General features: G+C 40.6%; 1 protein-coding gene across 1 annotated transcript in view; it reads left to right on the top strand.

Moving 5' to 3' along the window:
* The first annotated feature begins 5,458 nt into the window (after nucleotides 1-5,458).
* Nucleotides 5,459-25,317, top strand: part of LOC109034148 (protocadherin-15) — a 132,931-nt gene continuing 113,072 nt past the window's right edge. The window contains exon 1 of the mRNA XM_019047145.2: nucleotides 5,459-6,062. The gene's annotated coding sequence lies outside the window, so the exon portion shown is untranslated. The remainder of the gene's footprint in view (nucleotides 6,063-25,317) is intronic.

Below are 25,317 nucleotides of genomic sequence, written 5' to 3'. Positions count from 1 at the left end.
ATCTATAAAAATTTACGTAGAAAACGATTAACGCAACGGGAGTTCATAGATCCACTCACTAAATGGACGTATTTCTGCCAAACGGAACTATGTGCATTAAGACATGAGCCCTGCGACCCATAAGAATGTATACATAACGGAGCTCAAGTCAAAATGCACATAGTTCCGTTTGACAGAAATACGTCCAAATATTCCACGTGGGAGGGAAACCGTCGCAAACGACGAAATTAGGGCGGATCCTTGGATCCTCAGCACTCAAGAGATTGGAGAAATACGATCGATCAATTTAATAATTTGTGGATTTTGGGCAATATTTTTTAGGCAATTAGTGCGTCCGCACTAATTTTAACAAAATATCGACAACTTTGTCGTTACTTTTTGTGAAAAATAGTCCGTTGAGCATTCTCTCCTCAAAATAAAACCGTTTTTTTATACGTGTAACTGAACATTCGGCTAATGTCACCGAACTTATTTCTCACGTTTTTTAACCTCATAATTTCGGTCGTTTTACGAACCGAACGTTCAGTTACACGAACTGAAAGTTACCGAATGGTTGGGATGATAAAGAACACTATCTTCTCCTTCATTTTGTATGCAATTTTATCTTGCAATTCAAAATAGTTGTATCACGTATTTCGCCCCATCCGACTTTTTTACTCTAGCGTTAAAGTCTCTGAGTCAACAAAAAAGAGACCAAGTTTTCCTTCAATTCTGAGAATATACAATTTTACCTACTTGGAAGTTGAAATAGTTGTATCACGTATTTCGCCCCATCCGACTTTTTTACTCGAGCGTTAAAGTCTCTGAGTCAACGAAAAAGAGACCAAGTTCTCCTTCAATTCTGAGGATATACAATATTCCTACTTGGAAGTCGAAATAGTTGTATTACGCGTTTCGCCCCTTCCAACTTTTCTACTCTAGCGTTAAAGTCTCTGAATCAGCGATAAAGAGACGAAACTCTTTTGCAGTATAATATGGATGTGAGAAGTTTTATTGTTTCGTTATTGACCGGATTTGTGAAAAGAGATCTCATCTTCCGGAAGAAAATTTGAGAAACTTTGAATTTCGCACGAGAAATGATCGTGAAAAGCCCTGCAAAACTGAAGGTACACTTCAAGCATCGCGTCGTCTCCTCGAGCTCGCAGCAGAATCCGATCTTGAATCTAGTCTCACTCTCGGCTCTTGACTCGCAAATCGCGCTAAGTTGCGAGATGCGTGTGCTATTTGGAAATGTGTATGGCAGCTCACGCGGACACAAATTCAGAAGAATTTTCTTTCTTTTTTGTTTGTTGTTATGTTTAATCTTCTCTTTGGTATTCAGCTCAAAATTCATGAGACGGGAGTCATTTTCGGAGGATAACGCAAAAATGGAACACATTTTGGTCAAAACGAAATAAATTTTACACAAGGTCGCAGCCCACGTAAATTTCCTACTGACTACGCACGAACGATCGTTTGTTCATGAACATTCTGTACTCCTCGAACATCGGCTTGTTCGCGAACAGGCACTGGAAAAAAAACACATTGGATCTAGAGTCCAGACTCTTAAAAACATCGACAAGAAAAAGTACTCTCAATTCAATCAGAATCTAGCTTAAATCAAGGACCATGCCTCTTAATTTAAGCGGATTTCGTTTTGATTCAAGCAAAAATCCGATTGAATCAAGAGTATTTTTTCTTGTCAATGTTTTCAAGAGTCTGGACTTCAGATCCAATGTGTTTTTTTTCCAGTGGGGCATGCATGTTGAATGGAAGTTCAATGTCGCTTACATCGAGTTAAGTATCATTTAATTTAATAAATAAAAAAGTGAATAAGGGTTGAATATAAACAGGTTATATAAGACCGTACTTTAACTCGTTATATTACGCAGCGTATCAAATCGTAACATGGCGCTAGAAGAATATTCAATGACTCAATCAAGCGGTGCGAGACGCGAGGGGGTGAGTCACCCCGTTCTCCGCCCCCACGCGTGATGAAGGGTTTTTTTAGGGTGCACGGTCACGGTTTGAGCCACCGCACCGTCCTGGCGGCCAGCTTATAAAGCCTCGCTGCCACTTGAACCCAATGATATTGTATTAAGGAAGGCATTTGTTTTAAGATGAGCCTTGCGATATTGGTATTAGTACATTATCAGGGTTCATCCTGGAAATGGACTTACTATTTCACAGATATGGGCTCACTTGTCTAGCCGTGTTAGTGGTGTAACACCTGTTGTCTGCGCGACGAAGGTGTTCCGTGTTTGTTTTAAAGTGTTTTCCCAACAACAATGGCGTGCTCTCTACACTGTTGCCACGCATGAAACTTACTTCGGTTTTCAGATGATTATTATACGCGTTCATCTCACGCTTAAGTTCCACCTAGTTCACTCTCGAGTTTCTTTTAGAACCGAAATAAAAGTTGTATGATACACTTGAACGCTTTAACATTAGCAGTCACTACTGCTTGGTATATATTAGAACATCGCCTGATCCCTGAGAATTTCATTCGATTAAAAAGTTATCACTAATATTTTAAAAAAAGCATTCACTGGAAAAAAACACATTGGATTTGGAGTCCAGACTCTTGAAAACATTGACAAGAAAAAGGACTCTTGATTCAATCAGATTTAAGCTTAAATCAAAAGGAAATCCGCTCAAATTAAGAGGCTTAGTTCTTGATTTAAGCTTAAATCTGATTGAATCAAGAGAATTTTTTCTTGTCCATGTTTTTAAGAGTCTGGACTCTAGATCCAATGTGTTTTTTTTCCAGTGTTTAATTTGAGGAAAATTTACGCAAAGAGCCATGCACAAATTCGCCCGTTTTTGGGCCCTCGAAATTGGGGTCGGTGTGAGGTTTTTTTTCATCTATAGGGTGACCCTTTACACATAATAAAATTTCAGATTGAGTATACGCACCGTTTTTGAGATATGGGGGGGCAAAGTCCCCGATTTTTACTCATATTTGCAGGTATTTTATAGTCGAACTTCGGCTGCTACAAGGTACCGGATGTAGATATTGAAGCGCGGTTTGCGGTGATTTGTCAAGCTATTTCTGGATTATTTTTTCACATCTTTTACAAACCCGCAAATGGTTTTTCGGGGGGGGGGGGGGAGCTTTATTCATATTATCATGACCGTTCGTATACGTCTTACTGGCATTAATTGCTTCGTTCTCGACTCCTCTCCACGCCGTAATCATGATGGTATTTTCTGTTAGGAATCTTTCTTCTTCTTTATATTTGACCAATTCTAATGTTGTCTCCCCCTTTCTCCCTTTTTAACCTCCCCCCCCCCCCAATTCTAAACACTCCCTCTCAAGTGTATATTCCTGTGCGGCAGATATGAAGGTGTTATTTGTGGGGAATTATTTTTCTGTCTTTATGGTTGATAAACTTTGACCCCACCTATTTCCTCCTTCCCCCCTTTACCCCTGTTTCACCCCCCCCCCCAATTTCCACCGTACCTTACTCGAAGTTGTCTGCTCCCTCCGCAGCAGAAATGAGGATGTTTCCAGCGAAGAATTTTTTACTTTTTTAAACTCAATACAAGGGAGACACCCCCCACCCTTTTTTCTCTTTCCCATCCCCCCTCACTAGTTCATATTTCCTACCTTATTCCCTCTTTCCACTGCCCCCCCCCCTCTTTTCTCTTTTTTACATGCTTGAATACTTTTTTTTGTGAGAGTATAATAGTTATCGGATAGTGTAATAGTTACCGGAAACATCCTCATTTCTGCTGCAGAGGGAGCAGACAACTTCGAGTAAGGTACGGTGGAAATGGGGGGGGGGTGAAACAGGGGTAAAGGGGGGAAGGAGGAAATAGGTGGGGTCAAAGTTTATCAACCATAAAGACAGAAAATAATTCCCCACAAATAACACCTTCATATCTGCCGCACAGGAATATACACTTGAGAGGGAGTGTTTAGAATTGGGGGGGGGGGGGGTTTAAAAAGGGAAAAAGGGGGAGACAACATTAGAATTGGTCAAATATAAAGAAGAAGAAAGATTCCTAACAGAAAATACCATCATGATTACGGCGTGGAGAGGAGTCGAGAACGAAGCAATTAATGCCAGTAAGACGTATACGAACGGTCATGATAATATGAATAAAGCTCCCCCCCCCCCCCCCCCCGAAAAACCATTTGCGGGTTTGTAAAAGATGTGAAAAAATAATCCAGAAATAGCTTGACAAATCACCGCAAACCGCGCTTCAATATCTACATCCGGTACCTTGTAGCAGCCGAAGTTCGACTATAAAATACCTGCAAATATGAGTAAAAATCGGGGACTTTGCCCCCCCATATTTCAAAAACGGTGCGTATACTCAATCTGAAATTTTATTATGTGTAAAGGGTCACCCTATAGATGAAAAAATACCTCACACCGACCCCAATTTCGAGGGCCCGAAAACGGGCGAATTTTAGCCCTTTTTGTGCAAGGCTCTTTTCTACGAGGAGGTATTCTTTTTCTTCTTCTTCCATTTCCGGTGGCATGAATAGAAGTGTCGCAGTTCTCAGGAGAGTATTATCTGCTAAAACGATCATGTCAGTGAGTAAAACATAGTACCTATGTTGATGACAGCATCGTTTCAATATGGGATCAGCATAGAGCAAGCGAATACAAAATGTATCCTCTTCCGTGGCGGATTTATTTCGTCGTCAACACGGTACCAAAAGGTACCATGGTCAAGGTGGTCAAAAGGTCAAAGTGACAAACAGTGATCAATATGATACCAAAATGGTATTAACGTGAGATTATGATGAGACCAAGTTTGTGCCATGTCAGCACCAAGTTGATACCATGTTGATGCCGTGTTGGCGTTAACATGGAGCCATGTTTTTCTCACCAACATGGTATTATACCGGTACCATCTTGGTGGTAACATAACTTCAACGTGGTACCGACAGGATCGTTCACACCAGAGGTTATCACCGTAGTACACGGTTAACAGCAGTGAGTAACGTTAATTTTTACGAACTGACTGCTTCCTTTAACTCACGTTCTTCACAAATAAGATAAAGTTTCCTGTTTTTAAGTGAACAACTGGATTACATTTTGCAAAAAGGAACCACTAGCATTGCAATGATGCTAAGATTGTGCAACTTCATCCTTTGTAATAAAACTGCGGAAATCGTGAAAAACTATGAAATTTAGATGGTAATTTTTGTCTTGAATTCACAGTTTTTAGCGAGTAAAATAGAAACTATTAATGGATAATCGGGTATTTCCTCCAAGACAAAAGAAGTTGCACAATCTTAGCAACATTGCAATGCTAGTGGTTCCTTTTTGCAAAATGCAATCCAACTATTAGTGTTATTTAGATAAGATAAATCAAATTTTGAAGGGAGCCTCGATTTGAATTTTCGTTCATTTCTACCCTCTTTGGTAAGAACCAAGAGGGGCAGAACTGGCAACTTCACGACTGAACTACCCGAGCCGTATCGCTCTCTAGCGGCGGAGGACCGAAGCTATCGCGACGGAGGCAAGCCCAGCGACTCCCTGTCTAGTAGTTCGCGTGTTTTCGATGAGTCAACTGAAGCGCGATTTCAACTTGGCGCGTACCTGTGAGTAAACAACTTCGTCGAGCTCATTTCCCGCTCTCATCCTCACTTTTACTCGGTTCCGAAAGAATCGTTTCCGACGTCATCGTATAAAAAACACCCTAGAATATGCCCACCGAAAGTGTCAGTCGAGTGAATCTGTGAAAAACAAGTGATTTTCCATCGATTCTTATCAATCCGCGATTCCGTTTAGTGATAAGCCCAGAGGAACACATCGCCCGAATATAGCGGTTTATCTTGCGAGGTGTGCGCTGCTATCCAGAGCTTTCGTGCTGCCTGCGTTGCATGATATGTAAGAATTTTTACGAGTGAACTGTATGAGGGTTCGCGCATGTAATTTTTTCGGTTTGCGACGTATTTTCGTCTACAATACGTTAAAACATTGAACTGTAGTGAAGTTAAGTTGGAATTTCCAACCAGTCGTCGTGTGAAAGTGGTTTAAGTTTTTTGTGGAGTTAGTGACATTGGAGTTGTGATACATGTGCTACTCGGATTTGTTGGTGGCTCCATTCCTTAAAAATTGGTAAGTTACAAAAAAACGCATGCACTTAAGTAAGTAAACAATTTCAAGTGTCTCAATGTCTACATGTGACCGTTCAAGGGGAAAGAGAACTTTGGTTTTTTGTCGACCAAGTCCACACGAACTCAAAATTGAGTTTTACATGATAGAGCTCGAGGAAATATTCTACGAAATTTCGGAGCAGAAATAAACGCCCCAAAAGATTTAACTAAACCGGAGTTAGGGTAATTTGAAATGTGTAGTTTAAATGACGTGAACTCACGAAAGAGCTACCTGTCATGAGTTCTTTATATTCCAATCTACCAATTTCCAACAAGTTACTAAATTCCTGGATTGTCGTGAATTTTATGCCTTTTTTTGGCACAAAAATGAAACAGACAGCTTGCAATTTCATTTTTTCGGACATCGGAAAGAGTTCTCCGTCTAAATCTGAAAATCCAATTGTCGAATCCAACTGGACAAAAATCGACCCACTGGTTTCATTTCCGTTGACTTAAGCCCAACTGGCTTATGAAATTAACAAGCAAAGGCCAGTTTTGACTTTGGCAGCGAAAAATACGCCATTAATCACCCGTCTCCCGCACACTTATCTAAGAAATTGTATTGTTTTCTTTAGTGGGAGAATCTCTCCAATCCAACCACTTGAGACTTTTATTCTTCATGATGTCAAACGATTCGATTTTTTTGTATAATAAAAAAAAGTTTAACGAGAGATTTCTGGGGAACTCGATGGTGCCACTAATTTTAATTTTAGTATCTTAATGGGAACAGAACCTCAGTTTCTTTTCATAAATTCTCACTAGTTTATAAGAGTAAAGATTTATTTTAAAAATAGGAGTTATTGGAGAAAATGCCCAGAAAATAATAGGAGGTCTACTTTCGGAACTTCGGATATATCGCGGATATACATAATTATCGGATATATTAAGTTTTGTCGTCCCGCGTAGAGTAATTTATCATGAAAAAATGCAGTTTAAATTACAGCAAAATGTATTATTTCCGAACAGCCAAATTCAATGAAAGAGGAAAAAGCGCGCTTTAGTCAATGAGTAAAGTATGAGATGAACGCCGGCAAGGCTGTTTATAAATGTTTATGAGATTGTTCGGAGTGAGTTAAGACCACGTTTGAAAATCTTGCATAATTTGCATTGAATGCATGAGAAAATTTAATTTTGGACATGCTAGGTCTTTGCATACAAAGACCATGGAAGGTTATTATTAATTTTAAAAAAAAAACACATGCAATTTTCGGAGTTTTGGCATGATCCTCACGCTGACGATGAAAATCCACTTAGAAAAAGTTCCATGCGATTAAATTATTTTCGGATCCTTGCAGGCTTGATAGGTTTTAATGTCGGCTCATTCAATTACCACCTGACCTTAATTTTTGAGTGTCAAATGGATACCAAGAGAATAAATTAATTTTAAAATTAAAAACTTCGAGTGAGGGTGTGAATTCAGTGAAAAACATGTTTCGCTGATGTGTGAGTAATTTGCTAACTTAACAAACTACCGAGCTTAAAAACTGTCTCGCCATGTGCAATTTGGGGTTATACAGGTTCCAAGAGCTTAAGGATCAGTTGCACTTGTACTCGCCGTAACCATAGCCTGATTTTTTTCCAACACTGGAAAAAAACGTCGCTTGGATCTAGAGTCCAGACTCTTAAAAACATCTGACAAGAAAAAATACTCTTAATTCAATCTGATTTTTGCTTGAATCAAAAGGATATCCGCTTAAATCAAGATAGTCGGCTATTCGATTCAAGGAAAAATCTTATTGAATCAAGAGTACTTTTCTTGTCGATGTTTTCAAGAGTCTGGACTCTAGATCCAATGTGTTTTTTTCCAGTAAATGCAAAAAAAATAGTAAGGCCGAGTCAATACTTTTCTGAATCATAACGGCTTAATTTCCTTTGAAATGAATCCGTTCCACAATCGAATCATCGTGAAAATTGTTGGCACTGATACGCGATAGAATATATAAAAGAGGGACATTAATATTAGAAAAATGAGAGTATCGGCAACCCTGGATCATTCGTAAAAAAACAGCTGTAAATAGATACCTCCGTGTGTCATCAATTCTTGAATGGCTCATTCAAGTCTAACACTCCTCTTTATTGCCGCGTAATTACTTTTGAATAAGGTTCAAATAAACATTAATTATGTCCCGCTCGCACGGAAGGGTCTCCGAAGAAAGTTATACGCCGGCCGTGAAAGAAAGTAGATTCCTTTTCTGTTCACAACTTTCTTGATTTTCATGGGAGCGTGTTTTTCCCATGATTAATTATATTTTCCCTTTCTTTACATGCAAAGTATTTTATACTTGGTGAAATAGTTTTATTTTGTAGACGGCATGACCACAACTTAAATGATGCTGAATCTGGAGCCGGCGGTTGTAACAGTGAATAAGTTTTTTAAACGTTTTACCGAAATGCTTTCAATTTTAAATTAGGGGGATACGCCTCCTGACTGCTTTGCGGCGGCCCAACCCTCAAAGTGTTCCGCGTTATGCGTCACGCGTTGTATTCATTAATTCCAAGTCTTTTCAAATTTTCTCAAATTTTCTCATACACGAGCATCTAATTAAATACTTCAAAATTCTACGCAGGAATTTTCAGCCGAATGGACGAGAACGTATTCGATAGCATTCACGTGTAATAAGCGATGCTACAAAGCACCTTTAATAACTGGGCTATTATAATTATTTCACATTACATGTTTTTCTTACATTTATAGGTCAAATAAAATCATCGTTTGTCATTCTAAATAAACAAAAAAAAAAAGGCATGGAGGAATGTTGAAAATAGAATGAGATGGGGCTTTGGTATGAGTAAACACCTTAAATTCACGTTCAATAAAGATGAGATTATGGAATTATACGAAGCAATCATGCTTATTTTCTGCCAAAATGTCCGTCCGTTTCATACCCTCGAATACTTTTCGGGACCTTGAAAAAATCTCAAACTTTTCCCTTTCGCATTATGCAATGACGCAAGGAAATCCGAGGCCAAATTACATTTCTCCTATCTTTGGCTGTGTTGCTCACGTAGCCTGTGAAGCACCATTACAAATAAGACATACAAACGACATTACAAAAAACAAACAAAATATGATGGAAATGTAGCCAAGGAAAGGAGGAGCGTTGCTGACGGCACAGAGATACAACTATTCGTGCTTGATGGATGTCCGTGTTGCATCTGCAAAATTGAAGGCGCCAGGCGTGAACTCGTAACGCTCCGTTCTTTGCTACCGATGAAATTCGGGAGAAAAGTTAAGCCTATTTTCCGTTGTGTAGATATTGCAGGGAAGTTTGATGATATTATTCGAAATTCTAAAGGAAGCCAGCGCCAAGCCTCCTAAGCGCCCATAATAGTGTGACGGGCCTAGGAAATTGCTCGTTTACATGCCAAGCAGATCCTCAAAAGTTATTTTAGTAGTTTTTTTGCCTACTTCAAAGGATCTCAAAAGTATATATAGTTTGTATCCACACATTGTCGCATCCCTCACAAACTAGAGTACCTTTACGGGAAGAGTGCAGACATGTCAAAATATGTAGGTCTCGGAGCTCGAAAGGGCAGCCAACCTTCGAACACGAAAAATGTCGCTGCCAATCTTTGATTCTAATAACGAACCAAAATGGCTAAGAATGCTTGTAAATGAGCGTTCTCCCGCCAAAATAAGTAAATTTATGGAAAAACTATGTCAAATTCGTGCTTTACAAACGAAGGGTCGTTAAATTGTAGGAATAAATCATTCTGGATGATTTGACTTGAAGGGCTTCGAGGACAAGGCGCACAAGTGCAGTTTTTGCAAAAAATGAGATATTAATGATTTCAAGTAAAACTAGTCCTAATGCATATTCTGTGAAAACTTCTCTTCCAAATTCCAATTTTTAAGCATCATAAAGCCACTTTGAACTTTCTTTCCGCCATAAGGATCCATGTAATATTGAAACTTCAAACACGTTTTCCTCGGAATAATAGCAAAAACTGCACTTATGTGCCTCATCCTCCAAGCTCCTCACTTCATAGGATGGCTGCCCTCTGGGCCCTAAAAGCTCCATGACCTAAACGTAACCTTAAAATTACCGACATGTCCGTACTCTCCCTATACATAGGTACTCCATCACGAACCCACGTGTGCGTTACAACACGCACCGATGCACCAATCTATATCGCGTCCGATTCACGATCCTACACTTTCCCGTTGGGTTCGGCACGCTCCCTTCGGATCAGCGACAACTTTCTACGAGATCAAACGACAGCGTCCCCCTCGCGCGGTCCCTTATAAAGATGCGTGAGCACGAAGGTAAATCTCTGATATGAGCCTATGAATCTCGGACGGAGGAAAGCTCCGTAAGTTTCGAGCCGGGAGCGAGATCGGTGCGACATGTGACATGTCCGTGCGGCGCGGCCGGGGCGCGGCGCGTAGGCGGGTCACGTAAAAGCACGGACGGGTTATGCTCTGATAACGCACGGCGATGCCGACAGCTCCGGCTCCCGGTGCGGTCGCGGTCGGGTCTCTCGTGCGGGATGCATGCTGCAGTGCTAAGGAAAAACAACGCATCACATCCCAGAGTTGCCAAATTTCACACTGGAAAAAAAACTACATTGGATCTGGAGTTCAGACTCTTGAAAACATTGAAAGAAAATACTCTGATTCAATCAGATTTTTGCTTCCCGTGAAATTTCATGAAATTGTTTTGAAACTTTCGGGGATGCATTCAGATGGCCAAGGAACGAGTAGAGAGCACTGGGAGAAAACACATTGGATCTAGAGTCCAGACTCTTGAAAACATGACAAGAAAAAATACTCTTGATTCAATCAGATTTTTGCTTAAATCAAAAGGAAATCCGCTCAAATTAAGAGGCTTGGTTCTTGATTTAAGCAAAAATCCGATTGAATCAAGAGTGTTTTTTCTTGTCGATGTTTTTAAGAGTCTGGACTCTAGATCCAATGTGTTTTTTTTTCCAGTGCACCGGATGAAACAAGTGTGTTTGAGGGAACTTATGTATATTTTTCCCTGACAATTTTCAGATATTTCAGTTTGAATAGAGAATTTGCAGGTCCTGAATTTGATGAATTTCGTGTTTAAGTGGAAACTACTAGGTGAACTGAACACGAGGATACCCTTCCTTGGTTCATGAATTGAACAATTATTGGAGAGATATGACAAAATGATCTAATCTGCTAAAATACGTGTGTTTAAATGGCAAATGCCGCCAGATGACGTCACTAGGCTGAGCATTTTCTCACTTTTAAATCTATTTGTATACTATCTCCCATATCAGAAAAAAATTATAAAAAATACTGTGAAATTAGATCACTAAGCACTTTCAGATGAAGCAATACAAAATTTGCATGCAAATTCTCCATTGCGAGTGAGATTGTTTGGAAAAATTTGAAGGAAAATATCCGCACGTTTCCCGGGAAATTCGTGTTTTATCCGAAGAAATGTTGCAACCTCTGAGGCTCATACGGCGTTCTTCTTTAGCATGGCTGGCGGCGGCAGTGGCGGACAGCGCAACGCAACGCACCGGGCTAAAGTGATAATAAATCATCTCTACTCGGGCTCCGGTGCGATGGGAGTTCTGATATCGGTGCCTCCAGGGAAGGACCAGGAACGGAATCTTTAGTTCGGTGGTGGCTAAAGGGCGTAATGCCCGGAGGAGTAGAGGCGTTTCCTCCCAGAGAATCTCCAAAAAGTTGCTCCCTTTTTCGGAACCCGAGGAATTTGTTGAAATGTGGGTTAAAAGCAGTGGCGAGGCGTGAATGATCGACCATCGATATTTTCCCCCATTTGAAACTAGGGTAAAGAATCGATTATTAAATTGTTCATTGCGAACACCTGTTTATCGATCCTTCTCCGTAGGTTTAAATGGTAGATCAATCTATATATCGCAAAGCACGCCACGCCACTCGTTAAAAGATGGGTTGAGTTCAACAGAAACGCAATATTCAGGCGCATTTCAGATTAAAATGAGTGGGGAATAAATTTCAATGTTTACAATTTTAATTGATACAGTGGTGCAAAATTTACATTCTTAGCACATCATTCGAAGGCATTTTTAACGCTAACATTTGTGAGCTTCACAATGCTGTTCCATTAAATCTAGCTTTGAACTCCAGCTAAGAATAATTGCAGTGCTCCCATTTTCCGGAAATAGTACCGAATTCCGGAACTTTTGAGATTTTCCTCAATTTTTCCCGGAACTTTTGAAATTTTTGAAATGTGCCGGATCTTTTGCATTTTCCAAAACTTTCTCGGAATTTTGGAAAAAATCTAAAAAGAATCCCGGAACATTTGACGGTCATGGAGTGGGAGAAATTGGAACAAAAAAGTTCCGAATCCCAGAACTTTTGACGGACATGGAATGGAAATACTGAAGAATTGTAGCAAACGTTTGTAGCTATCATTCAAGTTGCATCCTTAAATTCCTAGAAAAACAAAAAAAATGGTCTCTTCTTGGGAGGCTCTTTCATGAGGTAGAAATGACACAGAAAGGGTGAAGAGATCACGCACATCGTTCTTCGCCTTTTATGATTGAGGCAGGCCAGAAAACACCCTCTAGGTAGCAATAATTTATCTTTTTGTGAATTTGCGTCATATGTTTTTTTTAAAAAAATTGTCTCAGATCTCGCAAACAATAAAGCATGAAAAACTCTACGTGACGACCTTCATGCCGCTTCTACTTTTTTCATACTGAGGTTTTCCATGGCAGGGCCGGATTTACCTTCTTGCCGCCCATGGGCCTCCTGTATTTTGCCGCCCCTTCTCATTCGTTTTGAAACATCCATAAAACCATCAAGTGAACGTGCCGGAGGAGGAGGGGTACATAAGACGCGTTTACTCGCGTTGGGCACATTTTTTGTGAAAGCCCTGTCAACACTAGCTAAAGTTCACGGAACTTTGCGCGAAAATTAAGTTCCGTAGACATATCTCTGTGTGGACGATACCTTTCATTTACAAGAAAAGAACGAAAAAATAATGAATAAGAATAAACATGAATGTGGTCTAATGATTTTAATTTCCGCCACCGCGCCAACCGCACTGTGTTTGGCGCAATGCGTGAAGTATCCCTACAGTCTTGTAGGCGCTATGCGTTTCACGCTGACCGCTGCTGACCGAGTGATCGCACTGTTTTTGACGCAATGCGTGTAGTATCCATGCAGTCTTGAAGGCACTAAGAGTTTCACGCCAACCGCTGCTGACCGCATTACGTTTGACGCAATACGTGAAGTATTCATGGAGTCTTGTAGGCGCTAATATGTGTTTCATGCTGACCGATGCGCCGATAGGGCTTCTCCTTTCCATCTCAAGTTCTCGTCATCATTGCTCTCTGCGCCGCGCCGCGTCGTTCAATGAAAGGCGCTGTCTCTTGTATCACCGGAAGACGAACAAATTAGAGATTACTATATTTTAACCCTCAGGAAATGAGAGATTTTTTCGCGTTTTCTCATTTGTAATTTTTTTTCTGAATAAAATTTTTTTCTTGATACCTACATTTGAAAAAATTACAACATTTGCCGCCCCCTAAATTTGCCGCCATGGGCCGCTGCCCATGTGTCCACCCCCTAAATACGGCCCGGTCCCATGGCTGATAACGTCAAACAACGTACTGAAGACTAACAAACATCTCGGTTTTTTTAACAAGTGTCATTTTTAGCATTTTCCCCCAGGTCGTGTTCCTGTGTTCTACACATTAATTGGGCAATCTTAAATTCTCTTATTCTGATAATGAATGAATACAAAAAAATACTAATTCACTCACAAAATCCTTTGAGGCACCGGCGAACAGGAGATTCTTGTGTGACTAAATTTATGGCCTACCCTTCATTTTAAAGGCACTTTTTCTGATGTCGAAGTATTTTACGGTGACGAGACAAAAGGCGTGTACGGTACCCATGAAGTAGAGAGGCTCAACGTATTAAGTCATCCTCACAAGAGAAAAATGAATGTTCTCGAAATCGGAAACCTGAATGGCGTTTGACAACATGAGCTTTGTGATTTCCTTTGTTTCCACGACAAATTTTTCCGCAACATGTTTTTAAGGGAGTCCGTCATCGTCATTACTTAGTTCCCGCCAGAAATTTCGTGGTGAACGTGTGGAAAGTTCATCGCCGTTCTACACACCACGAAACCGCTTACTACGTTGGCCATTAATTGCATTTCAAGCACGAACGCGGGCAGAGTAAGAAGCGAAATTGATAAATTATTTTTAATCAATTGTCCGCTGCGAGACTGTTTATTGGTTATGAAAGCCTCACTTCACTTCACCACCTCGTTACCGACCCTAACGCTCAAAGCTTAGAAGCAGACCTTTACTGCTCAATGAGAAGAAACAGATCTCCAATTTCTAGTATTTTTTCCAATCAACAGAGTCGCACTTGATTAAACGCTGTGCAAGTTACGAGTCTGAACAACGCCCCCAACTTCCTAAGAAGAAAGTAAAGATGAACATTGACCATAAATAAAGCAATTTCGCTCGAATCTTTTTCCACTCAGAAAAAAAAACCAGCAACTAGCATCTAATCCCCGTCGATCGTTTAGTAGTGGTCTCGCGACTTTAATAACAGTGAGTAGAGCAGCTCCCGGTTAAACCAGTGTTGCCGCACTCAACAACATTTCTACTTCTGATCGGGTTTGAATTTATATGCTGAGTTTTGGGTTATCTTGAGTGTCTAATGCGCCTCAAACCGTTATAAAAATTATACTGTTTGCATAATTATCTATACCTAATCTTTTTTCGAAAAATGGAGTTGTTGCATGTGTGAGGAATTTGCGATTTGACTATTGATTCTTATGTAAAAGTTCGCGAGAAACACGATGGTGCCACTGGTTTTTTCTGAAATCAACTCCAAAGCTCAAAAAAAGCTCTCAAGTTGAGGCCAAGATGGAGGGGATATCCCACGCTATCCTGTGAGTCCACCTCTACATCAAGACGAACTCTCCATGCAAAAGACAGGGAGCAAATACATTGACAGGGCTGCCACTTTATTTGGGGACTCTAAGACTGAAAACACGGCATCTCTGCTAATGTATTTGCTCCCTATCTTTGCATGGAGAGTTCATCTTGATGTAGAGGTGGACTCTCAGGATAGCGTGGAATATACCCTCCATTTTGGCCTCAACTTGAGAGTTTTTCTTGAGCTTGGGAGTTGATTTCAAAGAAAACCAGTGGCACCATCGTGTTTCTCGCGAACTTTCACATAAGAATCAATAGTCAAATCGCAAATTCCTCACACATGCAACATCTCAATTAAATGAAACATTAACCAAATCCACTCGCGCAAATTCGCCTACTTAAACCTTAAAACTGATGAAAATTAATGTATTTGTCGCTGAGAGCTTTTATTGTTTTGACGACTTTAACAATGTATCTTATTTGCCCCCGACTGAAACAAGGAGCCAATGAGGAGTGGATTTAACGTGTCCTGGCTCATAAAGGGGGCTCTCTGGAGCTAAAGCGGCGCCGCGGTGGATCATAACGCGGCGACGTCGAGGAGCCTGGCTAAACAGGAAAGCCACAGTTGAATGCTTTTAGTTTCTCCTCTTTCTTTCACAGTCGAGTGACTAAAATATCCTCTTCAAACGGCTCCAGCTCGGTTATTAGTTCAACTTTTTCGAACTGATGTAATAATTGCTCTAGAATCATTACCGTCGCCCCCGCCCCACGCTCCGGGCGTCCCTCGGAGGAGCCACTGCAAAAGTTATTTGCGCTAGGGCCAAAACTACCGTTGCTTATCATCTCCCGCTTTATCCCGATCAGGATCAGAATCAGTAAGCTGAAGAAATGGAGAGCCACCGGAGGTGGCGAAATACGGAACACTGAGTTGTTTGGGAGACGGGGTAAGCGAACACACCCTTCCTCTCCTTGGGCTCTTATCTTAAGGTAGAATTTTGGATTTTTTTTTTACATTATTGGAAAACACTGGAAAAAACACATTGGATCCAGAGTCCAGACTCTTGAAAACATTGGCAAGAAAAAATACTCTCGATTCAATCAGATTTTTGCTTGAATCAAAACGAAATCCGCTCGAATTAAGAGGCTTGGTTCTTGAGTTAAGCTAGAATCCGATTGAATCAAGAGTACTTTTTTCTTGTAGATGTTTTTAAGAGTCTGGACTCTAAGATCCAATGTGTTTTCCAGGTTTTTTACATCAATGTGTAACAACACCATATTGATAAGAGTATTGTTGGGTTCGCCAAGGTGCTGTGCGATAATAACTAACAAAGAGCATTATTCAGTAGAATAAACTATGTAGTAAAATTAATAAACTATACTTCTACCGAATAACGCCTCGTTATTATCGCACAACATCCTTAACGAATGCAACTAAACACATATTTTTTTAAACTTTTGCCTCCTTTTCACGCAGCTCCTAAAAGTTCAGTTACAGTTTTGTGATCTTGAAACTTAGGCACATACAGACACCTCGAATGGGAGGGGCGGATTTTTTTTTACCCCATCCACCGGGGAGGGGGTATCTGGGGGTATGAAATACATCTCAGGCCAAAAACGAGAGGTCGGGGGGCAACCCAAAGAAATTTTGGAACTTTTCAGTTGACTTGCGCAGTTTCAGCCAATTTCATCACTGATAATTACCAAAAATATAAATGACCTTTCCTTTCCTTTCTTCCGTTTCTTTTTCTCTTCATTCATTCTTTTCTTCTTCCTTTTTTTGGGCGAAAGGCTACGCCACCTACCTTTTGGATTCACTTATGTCTATGTCTAAAAGATTCATTTGAGAAATCAGGAGGAAAAACTCAAAAAGGGTAATCTGCCGACTTTTGATTATATCCGAGGAGATACTAACATCGGAATGAAGAACAAAAGCTTACAAGAAGCCTTTCTGTTTTCTCCAGTTGCTCTTCTTGAGACAAAGACCAAGGGTCCACTTAGCATGGCAACCAAAAGTAGGGACACGGAGTTGATGGTCAGTGAGAGGACGCCCGGAGGATAAATTCGTAAAATTAGCGTCCATTCACGATTGCAGCGTCACGATGGAATCCACGCGGGTCGAAGAAAGAGCACCGTGTTCATTGTTGTATGTTGATTTCAAGCGCGCTCGGTACATCGCACACAGCCCCAAGTTGTCAGTTGAAGTTAATTACGATCAAATCAAATGTATTGAACTTAGTCATCTGTCTCTCGTTTCGCATTCTCGCCATCTTGCGTGCGCAAAAATGTTCACCATCCCGACTGCGATTTCTCCCTCTATTGCTCTTGAAAATGCATCTGTGATGACAACGCAGCTGCAGCGCCTAGCGGTGCTCAAGTCTATTCGACCGGAAAACAACTCATTTCGCGTAGATTATTGACTATTTGGATGCTTTCTTGACCTAACCTAACGATGTCGTAATGTTTAGTTTGGGAGTCACGTGGAAAAAAAAAAACTTAAAAAAGTATAGACTTTGATTGGATTAAAATTGGGTGTTTGTCAAATCAAAATTACAGGAAAATCTAGAGAATATTTGGAAAAAGGTTGGATAAAAATTTGATATAGTAATTTGATAAAAGTCTAAGATTGATTTGATCCAAATGTGGAGTGTAAGTTCACATTTTCATATAAATTTTATTATTAATTAATATTTTTTATTTTATATACTTGGTTAGGCTGCCGGAATGATAGAAAAGTATGAGTAATATTGAGTCAAACGTTTAGTCTTAGCAACTAATGAACCAATCAAATTTTTTCATCTTAATTTTTTTCCTTCCTAGTTCTTTGAAAGCTGGATACACCTGGAAGGAAATCACCTGAATTTCATGGGCTGTAGTTCCAAGCATCACCGATTCATGAATGCGGAAGCAAGTGCTTACTTTTTCCGTCTCCTAATGTGTGAAATTGAGTAAATACAAATAATTGGGTACTTTTGAGCCTTAAGGTGGGATTTAGCAAACCCTTCAATTTGAAGCTCATTTTCATCGACTTATTTTCTGTAAGTTTAAAAGCGGGTCAATACCACCTGGGCCTATTGTCACACTGACACTCCATCTACAGCAGAAGTTACGCGTATTTTGTCGCCTGTACGTGTTAGTACTGTCACAATGTTTGCATCACTGGAAATAAAAACACATTGGATCTAGAATCAGACTTTTGAAAACATTGACAAGAAAAAATACTCTTGATTCAATCAGATTTTAGCTTAAATCAAAAGGAAATCCGCTCAAATTAAGATGCTCGGTTCTTGATTTAAGCAAAAATCCGATTGAATCAAGAGTATTTTTTCTTGTCGATGTTTTTAAGATTTTGGACTCTAGATCCAATGTGGTTTTTTCCAGTGATCATTAGTTAACATCGTTTTTTAAAATTATTTTTCATTTTTATTGTGCAAAAATTACTTATCTGCTATTGCCGATCGATTCGATAATTCTTCGGAAATTCATGGTAATTACTGCACAGAGTTTATAATACGTCATTTATAATATTTTGAGGTAAGCCGCTCTCAGCAAGGACCGTACATTTTTCTGTAGAGCTGCCAACTGCGGCAACAGAATAATTTTAATCTCCTGGTTGACTCGATGAAGCCGTTTGAACAACGATTGTTGTAACAAGAACAAGAGCAAGCGTCGTGTTGCGATGAAACGTCAAAATAAAAACGGAGTTTTCTTTCTTCCATTGAAATATGTACGAGTGCTCATAGAGTTCCCATCTCGCGGCGGTATGAATGGCTGCAATTAGACACAATGATTATTATTTTTCCCGTCTTCAATCCGGACGAATCATGTCTGAGGATTGAACTAACGCGGGCTTAAAACAAGAGTCTAAAAGTGAGTGCGATTGTTCCGCTCACGATCTTGCCACCTTATCATGCGCAGGCCACCGCGAAACAGTAACAGACACATAAGTTCCTCTCCAAAGCTAACGTCGAATCGTTTAACCGTAGTAAAAGGAAAGTAACGATACCTATGGGCTCCTATTTTTTTTATAGATATAGAGAACTTAAAAGTACTTGAAAGCTACGAGGTTATATGGATACGTTCAAGATCGATCTTGTGATGAGTTATGAGGGATGAAATTTTTGAATTAATTTTTTTTCGGTGCTGAATTACCTTCTTCGTTGAATAAAAAAAAAAAAAAAAAAAAAAAAAAAAAAAAAAAAAAAAAATAGGTTGTCGTCGTATTTTTGGTTGAGAATGAATAAGACAATATTTTACGATAAGGAAACAATTTGCTATTCTGACTTGTAATTCCACAGCTATACTCCTGTGCTTTTCTATTCAGCTATTTCACTCTCATCAAAGCAACAACACATTACGTACCATTAATTTTTCTATACATATAGGTGATTTTATGGATTAGCGAGAAATAGTAGCTCCTCATTGCAAGATGTAGCCCAAGTGGTCATGAACACCCTCTGGTTTCAATTTTTCAAAATGCAAGAATCTCCACTTCAGGAGAATTCCATTATGTTCAGCAACGCGCTGCCAGTCGCACTGATAGTTCCCCACAACATAACTTACTCTGTTGTTGGATTAAGTTATTGCGGAGAAGTGCACTGCTTTGGCTTGCGCTTACATTTGCTCGAGTTTTTTTTCTCCACTCAATATCTCCACTTTTTATCTGCGGTTGAGTGTGGTCGATGCGGACGCTTTTCCGGTTATGCTGCGTCGCCGTTATCAAGTTGTAGCTGGTCTTAAAACGTCGCTACTTGGATGAAACGGCGCATCTCTATGTCAACTTGAGCCCCAGAAAGCTTGAGTCATACGGAGAGCAGGGCTCACGCGGAAATTGAGATACGTCAGAGGAGCGACGAAGAATGGTGTAGCACTCGCGGGATTCACCGAGCGGAACGTGAACGGATATTACGTGTGAGAGTTGTAAACTTGTATTTCGGTTGTGCGTATCCTACGCGTCTCGCAACTTTCATGGTATCCGGGATTAATTTCGAATAAAAATTGTGTGGTTTTGAATTGAGAATAAATAACTGAAAAAAAACGCCCTAGAGATGTGCGCGAGTGCCTATTAATTATTGAAGGGGCGCGGCTATAAACATTTGAGTTAGCTGCGGTGACCCGCCTCAAGTTGACTTGCTCCTGGAAAGATCAAGAGAAGGTTATACCTACCGCTGAGTGGCGCATACTCTCTTTCGATCAAATTACTTGTCGTATGCATCGTATTCGATGCATCAAACGGGTGAGATTGTATCGATATCGATTGGTTCAACATGTAAATATAGCCTCGAAAGTCAATTGCGTTATCTGACGGAAAGGGTTTCTTGTGATCAGGGCGGATTAAGGGGGTGGCCACATGGGCTGCAGCGAATATAGGGGGCGGCAAATTTTGCAATTTTTTTAAATGTAGGTATAAAAAAAATCGGATTTAGAAAAAAAAATTACAAACGAGAAAAGGCTACAAAATCTCTCATTTCCTGAGAGTATAGTAATTTTTAATTTTGTCGTCTTTCAGTGATACAAGACACAGCACCTTTAATTAGTCGAGTTAGGAGAGAAACCAAACACACAATTTGGCCTGGAACGGCGCGACTTAGGGAGAAATGATGACGAGGACTTGAGATGAAAAGGAGAAGCCCTTGGCGCGGCAATCGGCATGTAACACATATTAGCGCCTACAAGACTGCACGAATACTTCACGCATTGCATCAAACACAGTGCGGTTATTGTGGTCAGCGTGAAACGGATAGCGCCTACAAGAATGCATGAATACTTCACGCATTGCGCCAAACACAGTGCGGTCAGCGTGAAACGCTAGCGCCTACAAGACTGCGTGAATACTTCACGCATTGCGCCAAACATGGTGCGGTCGGCGCGGCGCGGCGGCGGAAGTTAAAATCATTAAACCAAATTTTGTGTTTGTTCTTTCATAATTTTTTCGTTCATTTCTTATGAATGGAAGGCCTTGTCCATTAGAGATAGGTTTACGAAACTCGACTTTCGCGCAAAGTTCCGTGACGTTTTGCTAGTAGTGTTGACAGGGCTTTCCCAAAAAATGCGTTCAACACGAGTAAACGCGTCTTATGCACCCCTCCCCGCTGGCACGTTCACTTGATGGTTTTTTTCCTAAAATTTCCTAAAATCATCGACGGTATCCGCAGAAGGAGGATTGACGCATAACTTTCTCACGAACAAGAACTAAAATGGAACAAATACCGTTTCAAAACCCTCAGACTCTACAACTGCTTAATCCGGCGAGAAATAATTATTACGTCACGAAAAAAGCTAAAAATGCGAGAGTAACACGATTTTTGCGCGCCAAACTTCATACATTCGGCTAAACCGCTAATCACCTACGAATGTCCGGGATAATGAGGGCTAATCGTGGTGTCCATTACGTCACCGGCTCCCCAAAAGTGGCCGCTGGCCGCAAATTTTGCAACGGACACTATCAACCGAGACTTTTCGCTTAGAGGTCCATTATCCGGCACCCAGCATCATTTTAAAAGTATAATTCATGTCCCAACGATGGAGCACTCGAAGCCCGATGGATGATGCCGTTGTGACAGTTCACCGAGTTGAGCCATCATCGGAGTCATAAGTTGTCAGAAGGTGGCGAAATTGGAACTATTCCCCTTCAAATGGATGCATGGTCCAGTATAAAAATGCGGGAATTTCAGGTGGTTTCGGCAACAATACGGTCGACCGCCGCAGTATAACAATTAACAATTATGCGCGTGCTATGATATTACGGGGATTATGACTATTATGGCTGTTATGAGCGCTTTTCAGGTTGATACCATTCTCGATTACTCACGCGCGGGAGAGAAGGGTGCTCTCCTGTCTCCAGCTTTACGGTATTTCTATAAACTCCCCGAGTGCAGCTTTTAGTGTAATGCCCGTGCACCGGTTAATCTGCTCGATATTTGTTCTAGATTTTCGTCTTCTCGTGAAAGGTAGGAGAGGTGTCGATTGGTGTATTGTTTGCCTGTAAAGTGTTACGTCAACTATAGTCCACGCCACGAAAAGTGGCGGGTGAGGGGCGGAGACAGTCGGCCGGTCTAGTCTATCGTTGAAGGGTTGAAGCGCAGGTATTGGCCCGTAGTTGAAACGGGGTAACGACTGGGCCAATACCTGCGCTTCAACCCTTCAACGATAGACTAGACTGGCCGACTGTCTCCGCCCTCACCCGCCACTTTTCGTGGCGTGGACTATACATACTATTTGTTGTTGTGCGGAAGCGGAATTGAGTATTTTTCAAGAACAATTGGAAGGGTCATAACGCACTGGGAAAAAAAAACACATTGGATCTAGAGTCCACAGACTCTTAAAAACATCGACAAGAAAAAATAATCTTGATTCAATCGGATTTTTGCTCAAACCAAGAACCAAGCCTCTTAATTTGAGCGGATTTCCTTTTCATTCAAGCTTAAATCTGATTGAATCAAGAGTATTTTTTCTTGTCGATGTTTTCAAGAGTCAGGACTCTAGATCCAATGTGTTTTTTTTTTCCAGTGCGAGGTTGATACTGCTACCCTCTTAAGATAGGAAATTAGGGCTCTTCGAGTAATTCACGGGACATTTTTCTCTTCTTGTTTGTTAAAATCTCTTGAGATGACAAGGCTTGCCTGCTCACTCCCATTTTCCATAAATTGCAAATCAATTTTCCATTTTCCATTGTGCGTTGCCAGAAGCTGCAACGAAAATTTAATTTGCTCTGCTTCTGAGAGAGACAAGGTATGAAGGCCTCTTAAAAGGATAGGTTGCCGCAGAAATAAGGAGAAATAATTATACTAATATGTAATAAAATAACATTAGAATTTATAATACCAGAGAGAATCCTAGGTGACAAAAAGTCCTCTTGCTTAACTTTTGTTACTTTTTGGTGCAGAATACCTCGACATTTTTACTTACAAGTTTTTAATTTCGGTACTTGATACCTAATAATGTAAAGAAGTTGTCAAAGATAAAATTAAACCTTTCAGCAGAATGAAAGTGCATTAACCGTTCACGGAGTGAACTTAAAAATGTGTTCCTAGTGTTCCTAAAAAAGAAGTGAACATATCAGCGGTTCGTATAAAATATTTGTCCTTAAAATCACGTATATGTGACTTAGTTTTTGCATTTTATTCATTTTTGCGGAAGAAAGCTTATTTATGAACCTTTTGTATTTTATTCATTTTTGCGGAAGAAAGCTCATTTATGAGCCCTAAGAGCTCATTCGGTATGCCCGTACTCTCCCTATGTACACAGTCTCAGGTACACAGGTCACAGTCCTCGATTTTCGGGTGGCGCTACACCACCGCACCGCGCGTCGTTCCTTGGCCGTGATTACAACATCTCTATCGAAAGTTCATGCGCCTGAGGGAGGATGGGCCGAAGGTTACGATTGGATTTGGGTCTTTCGGGGATGGATCTGCGGAGCATTGAATATGGGCCGGAGCGGAGCGTGACCGAGCCATTAAACTGTTTACCGTTGGCGACTCAATCAGGGTTGAGCTAGCGCCGAGCTGAGCGGACGCGGCATGGCAGACGGATCGGCAGACCTCCTGACCCAACTCAATCAATTCCAACTTCCAGCATCGGCATCGGCCACCTCGCTCGCCGCCGCCGCCGCCGCCGCTCCCGCACCGCCCACACCTCATTCTACTCGCCTCCCGCGATGTCAGACTCGCTTTTCCGCCGAGAAAACTCTAAAGTTCGAATAGGACCGCGTTAAGGCAGGATCGCTATCAGTGGCGGTTGGGTGCCACAGAGCGCACAGAAGCGCTATGAGAGTGACTTTTTAGTAGTAGTAGTAGTGGTAGTAGTAGTATTAGTAGTAGTAGTAGTAGTAGTAGTAGTAGTAGTAGTAGTAGTAGTAGTAGTAGTAGTAGTTGTAGTAGTAGTAGTAGTAGTAGTAGTAGTAGTGGTAGTATTAGTAGGAGTATGCAGAAAGGAACCAAACCACATAAGCTTTTGCCAAATTTAATCAGGCAATTGAATGTTTTACATGAAAACGGTTGTGCGGATTTTTGTGCATATTCCGCTGAATTTTCTACATAGTGCGACGCAAACTTCTTGAAATTTTCAAAGGAATCTGCAAAAACTTCCTCTTGCAAAAAATTAAATTGCCCAGTTAAATTTGACAATAACTGATGTGGCTTGGTTCCTTTCTGCTAAACGTGGTCCAATTGTCAGTGCATTGAGTATATCTAGAGTAAAGACACGATATTTCTGATTGGTTCCTGTATTTTAGGCCTCCACATTGTTGAGGACCGGATTACATTTTCACCGATTCTAAACTGGAATGGACCGGGGATGAGGGGTAAGTCAGGAACAGTGCACATCGTAACATTACATCTAGATTGTCGCAGCTTTCCATTAAATTTTGAGGATGTTTCATTATTATAAACCAAACACCGGCGGGGGCCGTTCAATCGGAATCTCAATTTAATTACACCTGGCGCGATGACCTGCAGCGAAGATGGAATGACCTTTCACTCTCGCGTTTGAGAGAAAATGTTCTTTGCACCACAATTAAAGGTCAGAAATGGAATTACTTGGGAATCAAGTGTCACTTCACCACAACGAAGGCGTGTAAATCTATGTGTAGCACTTTGCGTGTCATAATTGCACTTTAAAGACATTTAGACGATCACGCAACACCTTTCACGTTTGTGTACTACAATTAAGGATATACTATTTGCCAATACGTCAGATGTGTATGATCGTACCTGAGTCTCTGAGATTATCTCACCTGTGCATTGCACAGGTACACGCTAAATGAAGAACTGGAAATACGTTATAGTACGTAAGAATGCATGTGATATCTGCAATAACTCCGCTTTTTCCCCTCAACAGTAACGCCCGGGATAAAATCGTCCGGCAACAGACATTTTTTTTTGTAACTAAGAAATACGGCATAATGTATAAAAGGCGAAAGTGCTTTGACGATTCAATTACTAAAATTGTGAGTGTGCTATCTTAGGATTCCAAGCGACTATTATAGATTCAATTTTTAAGGAACTACTAAAAAGACTGATAAAAATATTTAAAAGAGGAAGGTTTTAGAAAAATTCAAACGTATATCATCTTGCTAATAAAAGTTTTAATTAAATACGGAGCCGAATATGTATTTTTTGGAGATTTAAACGACAGGTAAGGAAAGTAAGCCTAAAAAAAAAGTTTCTACGACTCCGTGTAAATGAAATTTCAAAAATTAAATATTGTTCAGCGCAGTGACTACAAATGGACGTATTTCTACCAAACAGACCTATGTGGAGGTGAGAAATATGGGGTGTGCTCTAGAAAGCTGCATAAGAAGCAATGTAAAAGTGTGCGTGATTCCTTTTGAAGAATTGGAAAAGCGGGATTTTACA

The sequence above is a fragment of the Bemisia tabaci genome, chromosome 4, assembly GCF_918797505.1.
Source record: "Bemisia tabaci chromosome 4, PGI_BMITA_v3".
NCBI classification, from domain to species: Eukaryota; Metazoa; Arthropoda; class Insecta; order Hemiptera; family Aleyrodidae; genus Bemisia; species Bemisia tabaci.
Note: the sequence above shows the minus strand (reverse complement) of the source record. Positions and strands in the feature narration are given on the sequence as shown.